Consider the following 13,450-nt stretch of genomic DNA (forward strand, 5'->3'; position numbering starts at 1 on the left):
CCTGTGTGAATTTGGCTCAGTCCCTAAACTTTTCTGTGGTTTCCTTAACTACAAAATGAGGCTTTTGACTAAGTTGACTACATTTCAGTTCAGAAACATTAATAATATACAAGGTTCTGGGTGCTATGGAGATAACAAATTTTTAAGTGGAAAAATAGCACCATTCTTTAGAGAGCTTGGATTCTTTTGGGGAATCACTGATATATTTTCTAGTCTTGTCTAGTTGCCCAAGAAAGGTAAAGCTGTTTAGTAATTAACCAAAAAAAATCCAGGAAAAAGGATAGTTAACTATAAAATAAAAAATACTAATAAATATTTATATATGTATACAAAAATCATAAAATATTTGTAATAAAATGAATTAGATCAATGTAGGTAACTAAAACCTTATAAATCTTATTAAGATTTGGTAGATATGACCTATATCTGGAAGCCTAGATCTAATTTATAAAAAATTTTATAAAACAAATTCGAGAAAAATAGTAGTAGAATAGCATTCTACATTAAGACGATATAATTCTCTGTGAGAATCCATATAATTCTCTATAGGAAGGTTGGTGGGGAAATTTTCTCTGAGGGTCAAAGAAGGTAGACAGAGATGTGATATTCTAGTAGGAGGACATCCTAGAACATTGATCTCAGAAAATGGGATAGGAGGGATGATGAGTTCTGATAAGAGATCACAAAGCTGGCAGGGAAACAAGATATAGGAGGCAGGAGCAGTTTCAGCTGTTTGGATTTCTTCTGTAGGCCTCTTTTAGCTAATAATAACAACTTAAGAATTCTTCTCTTTATCTTGTGGATAATTTAATCCTTCATAAGGTAGAGAAAAGAGATTTAAGGAAATTGCTGTTTTAGAACTGGTTCTGACCAATAATGAGAAAATAGAAGTGATGGGAAGAAGTGCAAAGATTAATGAATGTAATTAATGTAATATATGGTGCATACTTGGTTTATTTTATAAAAACACAGAGAAGATGGATGGAAAGTTTAATAATTGAGGAAAGAACACAGGGAAGTAGGAGTGGAATAGAATTAACAGTTTGTCATAAATATTAGATTGGGGCCAAGAATTTGTTAAGTGGACTGATAAAACCACTCTTTGGGGATATCTTCATTTGCTTTAATTTCCTCATCTGTAAAATGTGGATATCAATAGTATTTAACACCGAGAGTTGAAAATAAAATGAGATAATAGTTGCAAAGCACTTTGTGAAATTTAAGAGTATATATATATATATGTATATGTATACATACATATATATATATATATATATATATATATATATATATATATATATATAAAGTCTTCTTATTATCTTTATATTAATTCCTTCTATGGCTTGGATATCCAACTTAAATTTGAAGCAAAGATTCTTTATCCCTTATTCCATCCCCCTCCCACTTCAGTTGTGGTTTCCATGCTTTATTTTGTATTCCTTGAACTCTAAGGCTGCATGGTCCAGTTAGAATTTCAAGTCCCATAAGCAGCCCTTAGTCAAGTTTTTATAGCAAAGAGAGACCCAGAATGAGTCTAGATACTCAGTACATTCAGATTTGAAATTTGGCAGTAGAGATCTTCCTGCTTCAGTGATTGGCTGAGTATACTAAGGCTTGCCTTGACCTCATGAATCCTATAAAAGCCAGTGCAGAAAGGGGACCTAATTCTCTGGGACTGGTTGTTCAATTTCATTAGATCTGCTTTTGTTGTTGATTTATGGACTTCCATGTGGAGAACTGGGAGACCTTGATACTGTTATCTATCAAACAAGGTTGAATTTTTGGGTGGTGCATCTGTCTCATTGACTCAGTATTACCAATTCCCACTCCTGAGTCAGGATGGGACCATTGTGCAGATGACCAATAATCAATTCATCAGTTTCCTTTCTTTTAGCTGCATTAATTTTGTTCACATAAAAACTTTTCTGGAGCTAGTATGTAGCTGTAGAAAGAAATTTTAGAAATGGAAAGACATGAGTTAAGATGTCTCCACAACATTGTAGACAGGGGATTGTAGAGAAATTACTTAATCTCTAAAAGTACGTTAGGAAACAACATATTACCAAAATTTGTAAAACAAGTGTAGATTAGCACTAGTAGATTTCTTTATTAAATAAAAATTTCTTTATTAAAATTTCTCTATACTAGTCACATGTGAGCTCTCTTCTCTACCGAATTGAAGTTTTTACATAATCAGAATTATCCTTTTTGTTGTTTGTGATTTCCATCCTTTGTTTTCTTGAAAATATTTTCTCTGTTCAACAACAGTACTGTATAATGATCAATTCCGATGGACGTGGTGCTCTCCAACAGTGAGATGAACCAAATCAGTTCCAATAGAGCAGTAATGAACTGAACCAGCCACACCCAGTGAAAGAACTCTGGGAGATGACTATGAACCACTACATAGAATTATACCCCTATTTTTGTCCGCCTGCATTTTGGATTTCCTTCCCAGGCTAAATGTACACTATTTCAAAGTCTGATTCTTTTTGTTCAGCAAAACAACTGTTTGGACATGTATACATATATTGTATTTAATTTATACTCTAACATATTTAACATGTATTGGTCGACCTGCCATCTGGGGGGAGGGAGAAGGGGAAAAATTGGGGGAAAAAACGTTTTGGCAATTGTCAATGTTGTAAAATTACCCATGCAAATATCTGGTAAATAAAAACTATTATTATTTAAAAAAACAAAAAACAAAAAAACCAAAAAAAAAAAAAGAAAGAAAGTATTTTCTCTGTTCATAATTTATAAAGGTACTTCCTTCTGGTATCCTTTGATTTTCTTTCAGGATATAGTCTTTTATATTTATGTCATGGATCCATCTAGAATGCAGTAGGAAATGTGTTATAAGATTCTGGTCTTAATGAATTCTCTGTAAAAATTTCTTATTTTTGCCAATAGTTCTTGTGGAAGAGGGAGCCCTTTACCAATAGTTTATGTTCTTTGGGGTATCCAATCCTGAATGGCTTATTTTTTAATATGTAGTAGATAATTTAAATAATTATTGCTTTTTAAAAAAGTGTTTGAAATCTGATAATCCCATGCCCCATCATTATTGCTTTTTATTATCTCATATACTTGAAAATGAATTATATTATTTAATTTTATAAAGTATCCTCTTATTAGTTTGATGGGTGTGGTACCACATTTTAAAATTAATTTAGGCAATGTAATCACTTATTCGATTTTTGTTGTTGTTATTTTTCTGATGTTAGTGAGGCCCAACCTGAAATAATTAATACTTTGTCATTTAAAGTACATTTTTACTGGTATCATATTTTTATATTTTAATTTTATGTTTTTATATTATATTTACATTTCCCAAAAATAGAATAAGAAAGGGGAAAAACGGTTTAGCAAAATTAACCAACATATTGGAAAAGTCTGATATTATATGCAGTGTTCCAACACTCATGTTCTTTTATCCCTGCAAAGAAGTGGATAGGAGGAAAAAAATAGTCTCACCTTTTCTTTCAGGTCAAGCTTGGCTACTATTATCTTACATCATTCCGGTTTAATTCTTTATTCTTTTTATTTACCTTGCTATTGTGTGCATATTGTTTTCTTAGTTCTTATTTTACTCAGTTCATATAAATATTCCTCTGGTTTTCTTTTGTTTATCATAGTCATCATTTCTTATAGCACAATAAAATTCCATTACATTTTGTGCCCCAATCTAGTCAACCATTTTCTACTAATGGGTAGCTATTCTATTTCCATTTCTTTACTGTTACAAAGAAGTGCTGCTAATAATATTTTGATATATCCTGGTATTTTTTTTTTTCTGCCATTGATTTCCTTGGTGTATATGCCTAGCAATGGAATTTTTGGATCAGAGTGTAAAGATATTTTAGTTCCTTCCGAGCCTAATTCCAAATTGTTTCCCAGAATGGTTGGACAGATTCATAGAATGTTAGTGTCCTTGTCTTCCAATGGCCCCTCCCAATAACTGATTCCCCTCCAGTTATTTGTCTTTATTATTGTAATATGCTTTTATTTGTATTTGTAACATAAATCTGGAATCTGTCTTGAAAGGTCATTATACAGATGTTTTATACATTATATTGTAATTGGAATAGAATTTCTCTTTCTGTTGTTTCATCTTGGGTTTTGTTAGCATTGTATAGAAATGCTAATGATTTTTGTGAATTTATTTTTCTATCATATTACTTTGCTGAAGTTATTAGTTTCTTCACTGATTTAAAAAAAAATAAACACCACACTCTCTGCAAGTACTTGTATTCTTAGCCGGCTTAAACAGCAATTGCAGTCCCTTTCTCCTAAGGCTGTCAGAGCTCCCACTTCACTAACCATGTGTTGGTGTGTAAAATGAAACCTTAGCTGACCCAGTCGTTAGGCGATCCCATTCTTGACCGCCATCTACTACCTAAGAAACACTGGACAATACAGTCACCTTTTGTTTCCCTCTATATTTTGAGAAAAAGCTGTAAGACTAGTTAGGAAACAAACTTCTGTGCCCTGGTGCTGGCCATGACATTGTGTTTCTTTTTCCTCTTTGGGGCCTTTAGAGCAGTTGGCTGTCTCCATCCCAGCCACAATTCTAATTTATTGTGGCTGAGAAATAGCCATCCATTCTTCCCAGAATTTGAGCAAGAATAAACAGCCTGGATATGCTTTTTTTAAAATGGACAGACTTGTGGTATAAGTTAACATTGATATACCTCTTTTATCTCATTTAATCCTTATACTAACTCTGAAATAGGTGTTAATATTATTCCCATTTTATAGATGAGGAGACTGTATCTGGGGGAAGTTATAAATCAGTCAGCTTATTTGCATTAAGTATTACTATGCTCCAGGAATTTTGTTAAGTAGTGGGGACACAAAGAGAGGCAAAAACCCTGTCCCTTTATCAGAGCTTACTGTCTTCTCTTATCCAAAATAGTGATTGGAACAGCTTTAGTTTTCAGAAAGATTTACTTATGAAACTCTCACAGCTATAATAAAGATTTTTTAAAGGTCATCATCCATTACTATTATGTATTCAGCTATACTATAAAATTGCATGATTTTGAGTTGTGGTTCCTTCCTTTACCTAAGTTTTCAGTCCTTCCTTAAACAATTTAGACTCCATAAGAGTTGCTATGATCTCACACTAGGGTTGCCCTTTGGCTAGCCTACTTCTTAGAAGATAGACACACAATTCTTATCATCTTTTGCACTGAAGCTTACCTTAATTTATACTCTATTCTTATGGTCTGAAAAACTAAGGGTTGGCCAGTTTCAACAAATTTAATTGTTGGTGAAAAATAAGTTATCTTCTACATCCACAGTGACTGGGGCTAGGTTCTTCCCTAGCTGAGGAAGAGCATCTGCCCTTTGCTACCCCAATTTCCCCGCTTCATTTTACTTGGGATTTGTTGGAAATTAGGAAGCTTTTTGAATAGTTTCTTTGAAGAGTAGAAATAAATTAACTTAGAATTGGACTCTGCATACTAGAAAAGTATATAATAAAGCAAATGAAAAAAAAGGTCAGAAGTTGGAATAATAAAAGGACAATAGGTTTCGAGTAATTATAAAAATATATTTGTTAAAGCTCTTTATTATCTCATTTTTTACTTTCTGAAGAAACTGTACTTTAACAAACATTTAAAAATTGCTTTAATATTTCTAGCCTGTTTAATTCACCATTTCCTGATTTATGTGTATGAATATATTAGAAGGACTTGCTGGGATTAAAACAGGTCTCTAGGAATATATCTTGAAAAAAGCTAGGAGAGAGTGAGTGATTCTTTGTTTTCCAAGGAATTAGGCTCATTTCTTTGGTTTCATGTCTTCCTACTCTTCACCAACCCCCTCAAACTGTGGAAAAGGCTGGGGAATACTTTAAGATTCAAGGTGCTATGGAACAGAATTGTCTGGGGAAAGTGCATCTGTTTTGCCTTTACTGAAAGTTAAGCAACAATCAATACCTTTATATCTTTTCTTAATTTAATAAAAAGCATATTTTATGCTAGGAAATTAAAAATAAAACATTAAATTCCAATTAGAGCATTGTATTTATTTATATTTAGTTTTCTCTGGCTTTTCTAAGAACTTAGGGACAAAAAAGCACAGATGTAAGTGAAGATCTGTCTAAGAAGTGATTGAAAAGGGTGGTTAGTAAGAAGTTCCTAAACCCTGCAGGTCTTTGCTAACTGTTTTGCTTGGTTAGCTGGCTTTAGCTGGACCATGAAAGATTTAACATAGTCCTGTGGCAGCCTGTCTGCTTTGCAGACTGTTGTCTTTAAGAAAGGGTGTTACCTGATATGCTATGCTGGTTCAGGTTGCTCCAGTTTACACACATTTAGTTCTTATTGCCAAGACCGCTAAACCTCAGTGCCGAACAAATGATACTTCCAAATGGACTTGGAGAGACAAAGACATTTTGACCTTGGAGTAAGATATAGGTAATAGTTGTAAACCTTTTGGATTCCCCGCCCCCTCTTTAAATAGATAATAGAATACTGTTTGAATGAAGTAACATCTTCATATTTGTGAGTTGAAGATTCTAAAAATATGCATACTTAGTAAGGTACTAATAACGTTTCACAAATAATGAAACTTGACAGATATATTTCAGACCTGATCTGAAAAATGTCTGTTATTCTGGGAAATAAAAGTTTGATGGAAATTCAAACTGTTTACTTGAGGGTTGTGCTGATAAAAGGGAATAAAAAAATTCAAAAAGAAAGTCAAATGTATATTTGTAGAGATAAAAAGCTAATAAGGAATCAGAATTTTAGAAGTATAAAAATTCTGTCCTTAACTCTTCTCCCTAATTTTTGATGAACTGAGATAATTACAGTAGTAATAGCTGACATTTAGTTTTTAAAAGTTATGTTAATAACATTTGAATCTAATATATAGTAAATACTGACAGCATAAAATTCTTTATAAAATTTAATAGCAAGTAATAGCTACTATGAAACTTATAAAAAATTAATGATTTTTGTGCATTAAAGTTGCTTAAGAAGTTGAAAATATTCAAAATGTAAAGCCTTTGGGAGTAGTGAACTGCTTAAGAGGAAGATTCATTTCTAAAATAAAAATACTTTTTGATATTGATTTTCATAAGAAATCTGCATATTTATAAATTGTGTGTTCTCCTAAAATCAAAAATTGTTTCAATCTTTAAATCGGCTTTTTTTTTTATCTTAACAGATTCATGGAAATATGTATTACTTTAATATTGCCTTGGAATTAATGAAGTGGAAATACAGATCAAAGCAATTTGGAGAAAATAGAAAACACAGTTTTATTCAGAAGACTCTCTTGAGGTAAGATTAAACTTCTTATTAAAAAGTTGGATTTGAATATTTTCAGCATAGTAAGTGGTTAATAAATGTTGATTGATTGCTGTCTCAAGAATATGTGGAATAAATTAGTCAATTAAATATCATTATATTACCTACAAATAAGAACTATGTTCTTTGTTACTCTTTAAATTTTAGATCATTATACATTTGTAAAATTATTATTATTATTTTTGCTGAGGCAATTGGGGTTAAGTGACTTTCCCAGGGTCACACAGCTAGGAAGTGTTAAGTGTCTGAAGCTAGATTGAACTCAGGTCCTTCTGTCTTCAAGGCTGGTGCTTTATCCACTGAACCTCCTAGCTGCCCCCATTTTAAAAATTTTATTTTAATAGTATTTTTCCAACTACTTATAAATATGTTTTTCAACATTCATTTTTATAAGATTTGGAGTTCCAAAATTTTTTTTTTTCTTCCTTCCTTCCTTTATCTCTCCCTTCCCTGAGCTAGCAGGCAATATGATCTAGGTCATATGTATACATTCATTTTTAACATATTTCCATAAGTTATTTTGGGAAGAAAAATCAGAATAACAGAGAAAAACCATGAAAAAGAAAAAACCCAAAAAGATAAAAATAGTATGCTTTGATTCACATTTAGTCTCCATAGTTCTTTTTCTGGGTGCAGATGGCATTTTCAATTGAAAGTTTATTATAGTTGCCTTAGATTGTATTGCTGAGAAGAGCTAAGTCTAGCATAGTTTTTAGATCATGATATTTCCAGTAGTTTTTCCTGCACTTGTTGAGTAACTTCAGTTGGTAAGTTTATTTATTGTTGCTTCATGTAATTTTCTTTATTCAAATCATAGATTATAACTCTGCATAGCTCTGTAAAGATTTTAACTTAAAAGGTTAAAAACATATCTTCCCATTCTAATGATAACAAAATTCACATGTGAATTTACTTTGAAATTTAATTATCTTCATATGAAAATTTAGTGCTTTACATGTTAGGAACAAATATTAGACCTCTCCAAACAACAAATTCAGAGTTTATAATTTATCACGAGCAGTAGAAATTGCTATATGAATGTAATAACTAGAGAATGTGAAGTTATTCTAAACTATTAACATATTTTAGGTCAGTTGTGTTGCTAGAAGTTCAGAACTTTAGGGACCAGTTTATTTAACAAAAACAATTGGTATTTATTAGTCACTGACATGTAAATGATCCTTTCTAGATTAATTTTAAAAGTATTTAAAATGTCAAGCTATTTTACCCATTGGCTTTATATTAATGCAGTAATAGTATTATACGAATAATAATAATATAAAAGTCAAGCTTATTCCCTTCATGTCCCATCTGAGTTAAGAGAAGAGAGGTTCTCTGGTACCTGTTTGAACTATTGTATATGCTCACATTTTCCATAACTTTCACACAAAGTAACAGAAATTCCAAAGAGTCTTGGTCACTGGCGGTGAAGAGCTAAGGGGTCCGAGCACAGTTTACTCATTGAATTCTTTGAATCGAGCTCCCTCTCTTGCCCTTTTTAGACTTTTCTTCATTTAAAGCTTAAACATTTCTCCTTTGGATGAAGAGAGATTTTTTTTTTAAATCAGTCTATAAACTTTGAAATATTTGTTAAGTTTCTACTATGTTCCAAGCTGTGTGCTTATTTCCTAATTATATGAGTGGATATGTTTGTCCTCAGAATTTGTTTCTAAGAATTAAATAGTTATTAAGTCAGCAGATGTTGATTTTGTTGGGTATGAAAGATGGAGAAGTATGTGACATGATAGTCATTAAAGTTTGGGGGAAAATAAGGCATTTTGCAGTTTCAATGATAAATAGTCACTGTCAGAAAGATACCAGCAACTTAATCAGAGTTGTCTCTGGAGTGTTCTGGGAGTATCTTCATGAAGTGGGAATTTCAGGTTGGTCTTTCAACTGTCAGAAGGATGGTTAACTGTGATAGAGGACATTCTTAAGTAGGGAAAGGTCTAAGTAAAGAAGAAGTTAGGGGCAGAAAATTAGATAGGTTCCCAGCCTCGGAGCTGTCCTTAACTTCTCACCCTGTTTCACCTACTTATCCAGTCACCAGTTTGGTTACTTTACCTCCTCAACAGTCTGGCATTCCTCTTTTTCTTTTTGCCAGGGAACTGCACTAGATCAGGGCTTCATCTGGTCTTGCCTAACCTCTGGCTTAGTCTCCCTCCTTGCTCCTAATGTCTCCCTTCCCCTGTCTGCATAATTGCCAAAGTGATAGAGCCGTTATACAAATGTCAGCTACAACTTTTGGATATGATTTGGACAAACTTTTGTGAGACCATATTGATAAGAGAACCTAATTCTTAAGATTGAGAATATAAATAATTTTTAGCCATATTGAGATCTGTCTACTGGGGGTGATGTGCTTTTAATTCTTGAACATGCTGTTTCCTCTGTGATACTTGTGGAGACTTGATTATATTATGTTTTCTTATTTTCCTCATTGAAATGTGATCATATTATCTTTTATTTTTCTCACTCAACTATAGGTAGTTCAATTAAGTGAGGATTTATTAATTTCTGTCCATGTGAATTGTGCTAAATAAAGGGAAGACAATAACAAAAATGAAATGGTCCTTGCCCTCAAGCTTATATCTTGCCCAGGAAAAACAACAGGTACAAAGATCATTTAATAGAACTGTCTCACATGTCCTATGGTCTTCAAGCTCCTTGCTTATCCAGACTACGTCCAGGCTTAGGGGTTAGCTCCAAGAGGCCATTTGTCTTTTGTCTTTTTATGTGTTCTTCTCTCTCTCAAGTTTTTATTCTGGAAAAATCTCTGAATATAGCTTATATATTTATTTCACACAGATAGGAAACAATCCCTCACTTCTAGATGTATATTAATGAATGCAAATTGGGTAGAGGACTATTATGATTTTTTCTCAGAGAAAATGTTACAGGCTCAGAAATTTAATAGATACTTACACATAGGTTTGGAAATACATAAAGCAATGACAGTAATCCTTGAGCTCCTCTTGGAAGGAACCAGAATCTGAGATCACACTAAAATTTCAGTGAAACTTTTTGTCTTTCACTAGAATCTACATATGGTCCCTTCTAGACCAGTAGGGTTGTCCAGAAGTGTGGATTTTCTTTTCCTCACCTCCCAATAAGGCCAGGGCTCTACAGCCACTTCTGTGAGACCTATTCCGTCCAGATCTGTGTGCTAGAAGAGGCAGCTGTGGCACAAAGGCAAGAGCCCTGGGTTGGGAGTCTGAGCATTGACCTGCTACTTCACATCTTTATTATCGTGGGTCAGTGGTCTCAGTTTCCTTAACTGTCATAGGAGGGTGCTCTTCTCACTTCCTGTTAGATCTAAAACAATGATGCTCCGAAATAAAGCACAGTATTAATAGAGGAAGACAGAGTATAAGCATCCTGTGTAATGACTTTAATCTGATCTGTAATTGCTTCTTTAGCTGCAGGAGCCATTTGGGCAAACCTCTCTCTAAGAATCACACTGCTTAGGAACTCTTTCTGATCTTTGCCCAGATTTTCAGATCTCGACTCTTGAACTTGGGATTACTCTTGAAATAACTCCAGAGGCTAGTCATACCCAAGAAATTTCCTGTTTGTGGCTGAAGTGCTGGATGATGCTTTTCATGGTGCCTAGGAATTCCTTTCTGAGGGGTCCAAGAAGATTAGTTTTTCTTTGTTCCAAGGCAGTGATCTACCTACTCTCCTGGCTTATTCTCTCTCTTGGGCTGGAGCTCTCATCTTCTGCTTCAAAGGTGAGCACATATAGCCCTTCTGTGCTCTCACCCCAAGGCAGCCATTATCACATCCCCAGGCTTGTGGGCATTTGAAAGCTCTTTGCTTTTCTGAGGTTTGTTTCCTGAACTGGAAAAAATGTGAAAAGACCTAAATAAGTTTCTGTGCTCATGCTTATAAGCTGGCCAAGGGTTGACTCTCGAAGAGTCTGTGAAATGTTTGAGTAATTAAATCACCTTGGGGGTAGCTCCAGTCATTGTGACCTATCCCTTGAATTTGCCAAGGGATAACTCCAACCAGTTCATTGCACAGTAGCTCCAGTTACTAAGATTTATCTGAAGTTGTCTTTTGTCATTTTAAGAAGGTGCCTCTGAGCTCATCTGAAGTTTCAAACAAAGTCTTATTGCCATTGCAAACTCCTCAAGCAGAACTAGAGAATAGTGGAAGGAGTACTGGATCAATGTGGGAATTTGTTTCGCCTGACTGCATATTTTGTTTAAAAGTTTTTTTTTTCTTTTAGTCATTGTGGAGATGAGAGAGAGAGAGAGAGAGAGAGAGAGAGAGAGAGAGAGAGAGAGAGAGAGAGAGAGAGAGAGAGAGAGAGAGAGAGAGAGAGAGAGAGAGAGAGAGAAGGAGAGAGAGGGGGGGGGGGAGGGGGAGGAAGAGGGAGAGGGAGGGAGAGACAGAGAGAGAGAGAGAAAGGAGAGAGGGAGAGGGAGAGATGAAGAAAGAGAGAGAAAGATGACTTTTGTTAATTGAAAAAATATTTTAAAAAGAAAGAGTGCTAACTGTAAAGTGAAAAATAGTTTAGATCCTGCTTCTGCTAAGCCTGTTGTATAAATTAGAAAGCCTATGTGTGTCTTAGTTTCCTTCTCTTTAAAGTGAAGGGATTAGACTGTCTTATTAGATTTCTTTAGCTCAATGATCCTGTGAATTAAGAACTCCCTTGATCAATCTCTTCCATATAAAACATATGAAAAGTAATTTGGGGGCAAGCTAGGGGGCGCAGTGGATAGAGCACCAGCCTTGAATTCAGGAGGACCTGAGTTCAAATCTGGTCTCGGACACTTCCTAGCTGTGTGACCCTGGGCAAGTCACTTAGCCCCAGCCTCAGAAAAAAAGAAAAAAAAAAGAAAAGAAAAGTAATTTGCAAGAGAGGGATTAACAACTGGGGAAATCAAGAATGGCATTTAGTAGATAGAGATCCCTTTTCACGTAGTCATTGAAATCTCCATTGAAATCAGTAGTGTTAATTTGGTAACTGAATAATAGATACTATGACTTTTAAAGCTAAACACACAACTATAGCCAACTTATCAGTCATGTGAATCTAATTTGGGTCCTAATTTATGCTAATTTGTAATTCATGTGTTTAGCACTTAAAATGAAGTTAAACAAGAATACAGATGAAAGTCAGATATGGAGAGGAATTTACAAACTTTTAAGAAAACCATCTAAATGCAAAATAGGATTATTAAGTGGTCTCATTTTCATGTTTTGCTAGGGTTCACCCATTTTGCTCCTCAGCCAATATATTGTTTTCTTATGGCGCTTACAGATTGCTTTCATTGATACAAGTGTGAATGCCTTGTAAGATGGAGGGTTGACTAGTGTTCTTACAGATTATCATTAATATTGATATTTTATTGAATGGGAGCTGGGAGTTGGGATTTCATTGGAGTTGGGAACACTCATTAAACATTTTTGTCTCCCAGTGCAGATCTTAATATTCTCTTTAATTTATATTTCAGAGAAATGCCCAGAGCATTGAGAAGTGTGTTGACTTGCCTAGGTAATAGCCATAATGTGTCTAAGGTGGGATTCACGTCAGGGCTTCTCACATTATTGTCACTGATGTTGTCTTTATTGAAGTTTAGCTTGGAACCTTCCTGCTGTACTTTTATATAGAATGGTCTGTGGCTTCTTATAGAAATATATTAAATGACTAGCTGAACCAAAGAATTAAGATGTAAGTTTATCCACTGTAGATTCACCAGAGCAGTCTTGGAATGACATCAGTAGTGTATCTGACAAGAGAGGTGACTGTGATTTTTATCTTTCTGCTAGGTCGTGTGCATACACACATCATTGTTTTATGCAGACAGCTGTGGCCAACAGTTTGAGTCTGTGGCAGCCAGGTAGAAAAGTGGATAAAACACTGGACTGGGAGGCAGGAATACCTGAGTTGAAATACTATTTCAATACTTCGTAGCCATTTGCTATACTCATATTTCCTAACCTGTCTGTACTTCAGTTTCCTTATTTGTGAAATGAAAGAATTGGATGTGATGACCTGTAAGGTTGCTTTTGATTATAAATACTATGATAGTGGTCTCATTTTAGCACAGTTTATTGGTTGAAGTCTATATTTCTAGTATAAGAATATATCATCTGTCAATCTGTGAAATATTTGATGAGCT

The 13,450-nt window shown here is 34.1% G+C and overlaps 1 protein-coding gene across 4 annotated transcripts in view; it reads left to right on the forward strand.

Annotated features, from left to right (window-relative positions):
- The window catches only part of BMPR1A (bone morphogenetic protein receptor type 1A), a 111,515-nt gene that overhangs the window by 42,523 nt on the left and 55,542 nt on the right, over window positions 1-13,450 (forward strand). For 3 of the 4 annotated variants that reach the window (XM_074296419.1, XM_074296415.1, XM_074296417.1), the window contains exon 2: window positions 7,177-7,292. The gene's annotated coding sequence lies outside the window, so the exon portion shown is untranslated. Of the gene's footprint in view, window positions 1-7,176; window positions 7,293-9,805; window positions 11,051-13,450 lie in introns of all 4 variants that reach the window. The other variant, XM_074296418.1, reaches the window with a different exon arrangement.

Source organism: Sminthopsis crassicaudata, chromosome 2 (assembly GCF_048593235.1).
Source record: "Sminthopsis crassicaudata isolate SCR6 chromosome 2, ASM4859323v1, whole genome shotgun sequence".
Classification (NCBI taxonomy): Eukaryota; Metazoa; Chordata; class Mammalia; order Dasyuromorphia; family Dasyuridae; genus Sminthopsis; species Sminthopsis crassicaudata.